Here is a 6,729-nt window from a genome sequence, read left to right on the forward strand (position 1 = left end):
TATTTGTTCGGCCTCAGATATGCTTTTTGGGCTAACTTCTCTTAATCTTAGTCTTATATCAGACTCATTCAGGGCATCTTTAAAACTATCTATAGCTAAAGCATCTACAACGTCTGAGTTTGCGGTCGGATATGCTTTTCTTGTCAATTTACGTATTGATTGGGTCAATTCTTGAATTGACTCTTCCTTTAACCTTATTCTAGTTTTTAGTTGAGAACGGAATACCTCGGCCTTATTTTCAGAACCAAATCTGCTCTTTTGTTTTAAAATTAAACTTGATGAATCTCTTCTTTCAGTTTCAGACAATTCTGTTAGCAGATATTTGGCAGTACCTGTTTATGTACTAGCCAAATATAAGGATTTTTCGACATTTGTCCACCCATTAATATCAGAAGTTTTCAAAATGAGTTAGAAAATCATGTAGATCTTCTTCTCCACTAAAATTCTGTGGTTTCATGTTCAAACCATGTCTCTTGTCTTGAGATATCACATTATCAGCAGAGCTTACATTGTAATTTTGACCTATATGATTATTACTAATATTACTTGGTCTTGATAGTGTTATATGAACAGAAATTTGAGGATTAACATTATGCTCAAAATGTACATTGTTTCTGTAATGATTGAAACTGACCTCATTATCAGGATGTTCTAATTCAGACAACCGTTATCTAATAGATAAAACATCTTTTCTACAGTACCTAATTTAATTTGTATTTAACTAGTAACATTGTTCTAAAGTAAGGCTTAAAGTGCCTATTTCTTTCACTAGATTTGAAATTCCCTAGACTATCAATTCTAGAACTAGAATCATATTGCTTTTCATTAATTACATTTTCAGAAGAGCTTTGTTCGCCTTCACTATAATCACTGTTATCCAATGATTCGGTGTTTTTCGGATCCACAACAGAATAGCTATGATCAATATCTGATTCAGCCATTTTGTAACTAAGTAAATTATATATTTTTTATCAAGGAAACATTTTAATTCAAAACCTGGACATATTTATTTATACTATATTTTTATTTTGTTCCTAATCATAAAAGATAAGTTAATAATTTTGTACTTATGTACCAATATAAAAATTATATTTGTCACTGTAACTTCTCACATGTGTCAATTTATTATAATATCATTATCTTTCCAGGTTGTCAACAGAACATCAACAGATAACCTTCTAGAATAGAGAAAACAGAACAGAGAACTGTCAACATAAACAACATACATTGTAGCAGTCTTCAGACAATTCTTATCGCAAATATTTAACTTTTCTTTAAAATGTCTGGCCAATTGTCAGGAGTCTTAAACTTTTCGGTTCAAAACTTGTTTGTACTTATGTGTTATACTTACTAAATTAAAAAAAAATTATCCTTGTTCTTATCTATATTATCATATTCAATTTATCTAGAAACATTTGTGTTAACCATAATCTTGTTAGACATTGTAAATCCCTCTTCTGACACCAGATGTGGTGCCCAGACCACTGCTATATGTTTCCAGGACAGTCTGCAGCCACACATTAACTCGGAGTTCGTTTTACACGGCCCAAGTACAAATTATAAAGTAATCACATATTATTAAGACATTTTTTAACTTCAAACTCTTTAAATTAAAATGAAATATAAATATATTTATTTAAATATACATTAAATCAGGGATGCCAAAAGTATATAACTATTATAAATAAAGCTGTCCAGATTCAGTAAACAAGTACCAGGTTTGGTACAATATAATGAGATACCAGATCTGCTAGTTACCAGATTGTGTATAATACCAAATATGGAACAACAGTTCTCTACACTTGCAAAGTAAATATAACTGTTTAACAATAGCAACAAGCGTAATTCACCTGTATCATATCCATTTTTGATCACTTACTCGTGTTCATTTGTCAACTCAAAGGAATAGTACTTATCTATCAGACGACCTGATATGAGATGACAACAATATGTTAACGCGCAGTATTTATAGTACCCTGTGACGTCATCACATTAATATTCAAAATGGCCGACAGTGGCAAAATCAGAAATGTGTCCAAATATTTAGCAAGATTACATGAAAATAAATGTATGTCAGCATTTAAGAATAGAAAATAAACATTTATATATACAAATAGCATCTGAAAATCATAATAATATAATATAAAAGCAGTTAAATATATAGTAATCATCAAAACAATGCGATGGTTCGTACTCAGAAATATTCGTAATCAAAGTCGGAAAATGAATAAATGTTATAGAGCATTGATCATATAGCCTGAGCATCACATTACATATATACTTCTGACCAAAGTTTTATGGAGATATTCTCATACATGTAACCAATAGTGTTAAACTTTTCTTCATGACCTATTTCTTACCTAATATGGCCCAGATTTAACTTTGACCTATAGGTCATAAATATAATAAAATTCCCGATCAAGTTTCGTGAAGATAAATTATAAATGTGACCTCTAGAACTTTTTGTTGCATTTGATCTGGTGACATTGATTTCTGCCGCATATGACCCAGATCAAAAATTGACTAAGAGACTGTTGTAAGAAATATTCTGAAAAAGTTTAATAATGATACAATTATAACTGTGACCTCTAGAGTTTTAGACAGCTTTTCCTGTGATTTGACCTCTTAACATAAATGTGCCATCTCGAGCGTAAACCAGCTATTCCTGTTATTTAACGAATTGACTTTGTTTTTGACCGCACATTACCCGAAGTTGAATTAAATATAGGAGTCAGCAATACAAATATTCTGAAGTTTTATGAATATAAAGTCATAAACGTAACCTATGGAGTATTAACAACCTGTCTTCTCATTTTACAATTTGACATAATATTTTATTGAGGGTAGCATTCTGACCAAATTTCATTAAGATTGGACCAAACTTGTTAACAGTTTGATGACGACAGAAACAGGGCAATCAAAAACGTCCAAATTAACGTTCAACATAAAAATTACAATGAGTGATAAAGCAGCAATGGAATTTTAAGTGAATATCGAAAAGAAATTCTTCCACAAGTGATTAAAAACCATGGACAATCGAATAAAGAATCTCAGTAAGCTATCAGTCATATGAACATTTTTGCAGCTCAGAGGAAGCTCAAAAATGTTATTATACTATAGAAAATCATCACATTGGTTGCAAAGTTCCTGTTGAAAATTAAGCCTTCAACAGATCTGACCATGAAGGCACTGCCAGACGTTTATATACAGCATGTTAGGCCTTTGAGAGAAGAGGTGACAAATGGTTGTCATGGTACGTTTTCAACATACATTAAGACGTTTATTTAAGAAAACAACCTATTATCCCTACCCATCCAACCATTCAGAGGAAATTGTTATAACATTGTAATGGTAGATGCTGGACAAATATATATTTTTTAAAATATAACAGTATAATTTTTTTTACGAATTGTTCTATCACCAAATAACCTTCATAAATCTGCACTCAAATATTTTCAAGCATATTTTTTTATTGCTGGCTTAAAAGCCTTTTGCCTCATTTCCAAGATACAACCCCACCTTGAAATATTCTTGAAAATAAAAATATTTCAAAAAAATATATGGCCAAAAGAGATCTTGATTTAAATATTTTTCTACAGAATCCATTACAAAATATTGAAGACATTGTATCAGGTGATGCACATTTGTTTGTTGATGTCAATGTTAAAAAGACAAAATGTATGACAAAATAATAGAGCCAAATGATTTAAAATACCATCATGTCATTAATTTTTTTCTACTCTGGCAAAATCTGTTGAAAGGAGTTTAAGGACTATTTGCCATCACGAGACTATATAGAGTATGTAGATGACAAGGCCACTTGTGTTGAGAAACACAATAAGTTTCATGAGCGCATATTCTCGTATGTAGATCATCTTTGAATAAACCAAACATATCAACTCTAGCATTTGTCTCAATAACATTTTCTTTGAATAATGGCTCAAAGATAAGAATAAAAAAAGGAAGTTAATGCAATGGTGATGTAGAAAGGAGGTAACGAAAGAAAACAAAGATTTATGGAATGGGAAGGAAGAAAATATTATAAAATTAACAATTACAATTTGAAAAGAAAGAATAACAAGAACATAAAGAAACAGACACTTTAGAAATACAGTTTTATGGCCTTTGGAAGAATGCGGAACAAGTGGAATAAGAGTTAAAGAAGCTCTTAAAGCCCAGTTGAGATTTGGTAAAAATGTCTGTCAACAAAAACCTGAAAATAATGCTGTGTATAACTTTAGTAAGGTTGCTAATGGTCAAAGAGTAAATTTAACGGTTGATGAAATGAAAATTATGTTTTAAAATTAGTACCAGATGCATGTGAAATTCATACAAGAAGACGAAATGTTATACTTTCAATATTAGTAGGAAAAAGAGTTAGGCAATTCTTTTCTTGGGTAATGCATTTTGGTCACCAGGTAAAGTCACATGTAAAAGAATTATTTTATTCAGTTTGTAAATGTGTTTAACATGTACTCCCTTATATACATGTACATACTAACCACAATACCTTTATTTCTATAGTGAGGTTCCCGGCTTCCCTCAGTGGTTCAACATTAAGTTTGATGCAGATCCAACAATTTATATTTTGCTAAATTAGCAGCAGAGTTAATGCGAGAACAAGAGATTATCATTCTTCAACAACAATAACTTTTAAGATAAAGTTGTGATGTGAGGAACTTGATGATTCAAGTTAAACGGTTAGTAATAAGTTTTTAAGTTTAATTCACATGAAATTCTAGCATTGTTTTTCAATTTTTCAGGGTTTTTCCCCGTCTATGGCAGGGACAATTTAATAGCAGCTTCACAAAAAAGATTGTTTTCCCCTTTTAAAAAAATACAGTATTTCTATCCACATTAAAAGATGGCCTCTTCCTAAACATGAGCAATAAGCTCTGATATACTTTCTTATTACAAGAATTAAAGAATTTTGTTTCAGGTTTCGGGTTAAGTATCGGGCAATATATATCTTGCTTAAAAGTAATTTGTTAAGGTAGGATTAAGATTTTGACGTCACTGGCAGACTTTTGTTGTTCGTGTTAAGAAAAGTTACAACTGAGGTTCATTTAATTTGGGCAGTAGCAGGGTATATGGAATATTGAAATATTGAATCTAAAAGAAAATAACATTTTTATGTTTATCTCATACATTTCTTTTCAAAATAACAATCATGTACGCAAGTAACAATTGAAGTTGCATTTGATCTATGTCAGAAAAATGATTTTTTTTTTGTATTTGAAATAAGTTCAAAGGGCAATACGCTTTTGCATTAAGTCAGATTTAAAGATAATATATAAAAATGATAATTCTGTTTCTTTTTTCTCACATTTTGACCTTTTCAAGTTTTAACAATTTATAACAATTTATATTATTTTGTGTTAAAAAGTTGAAAGAACCTGCCACTGTCATGGCGTGAATACTCCCGCATACCACTTTGTCAGAGTCAACAGTGGCAATTAAAAGCTCAAGGACAAACTCCCTGCCAAATCTGAGGTTACTTAGCCAGCACATTGCTAAATTATGTATTCTACATGCTTCAAATGTGAAAATGTCAAAATAAATACATGGCGGACAGACATTCTTAAGCCATTAACGGGAAAAGCTTTTTTTAATCAAGGTCCCTGTGACCTTAACCTTTGACCTCAAAATCAATAGGTGTCACTTTATGGTCATGATAAACCGCCATGCCAAATACGAAGACTGTGGGTCAAAGGAATCTTAAATTATTGGGCGGACAAACTTTTTGAATTCAAAGTCGCTGTGACCTTGACCTTTGACCCAGTGACCTCAAAATCAGAACGGGTCATCTATTCATCATGACTATCTCCATGCCAAACATGGAGACTGTGGGTCAAAGGAATCTTAAGTTATTGAGCGGACTAACTTTTTAGGCAAGGTCCCTATGACCTTGACCTTTGACCCAGTGGCCTCAAAAACAATAGGGGTCACTTACTCATCATGACTAACCTCCATGCCAAATATTAAGACTGTAGGTCAATTTTTTGAATTCAAAGTCGCTGTGACCTTGACCTTTGATCCAGTGACCTCAAAATCAGAACGGGTCATCTATTCATCATGACTAACATCCTTGCCAAATATGAAGACTGTGGGTCAAAGAAATGTAAAGTTATTTGGCAGACAAGCTTTTTGAAGTCAAGGCCCCTCTGACCTTGACCTGTGACCTCAAAATCAATAGGGGTTATTTACTCATCATGACTAACCTCCATGCCAAATATTAAGACTGTGGGTCAAAGGAATCTTACGTTATTGGGCGGACAAGTTTTTTAAAGTCAATGCCTCTGTGACCTTGACCTTTGACCTGGTGACCTCAAAATCGCTAAGGGTCATCTACTCATCATGACTAACCTCCATGCCAAACATGAAGACTGTGTGTCAAGGGAATCTTAAGTTATTGGGCGGACAAGCTTTTTGAAGTCCATGTGACCTTGACCTTTGACCAGGTGACCTTAAAATCAATAGGGTTTATCTACTCATCATGACTAACCTCCATGCCAAATATGAAGACTATGGATCAAAGGAATCTGAAGTTATTGGGCGGACAAACTTTTTAGAAGTCAAGGCCCCTGTGATCTGGACTTTTGACATGGCGAGCGGTCATCTACTCATCATGACTTACCTCCATGCCAAATATGAAGACTGTGGGTCAAAGGAATCTTAAGTTAGTGGGCAGTTAAGAAAAAACCGACGGACGCCCGACGGCCAGAGAGC

Source organism: Ruditapes philippinarum, unplaced genomic scaffold (assembly GCF_026571515.1).
Source record: "Ruditapes philippinarum isolate M1 unplaced genomic scaffold, ASM2657151v2 ctg1041_1_1_1_1, whole genome shotgun sequence".
In the NCBI taxonomy this organism is placed as follows: Eukaryota; Metazoa; Mollusca; class Bivalvia; order Venerida; family Veneridae; genus Ruditapes; species Ruditapes philippinarum.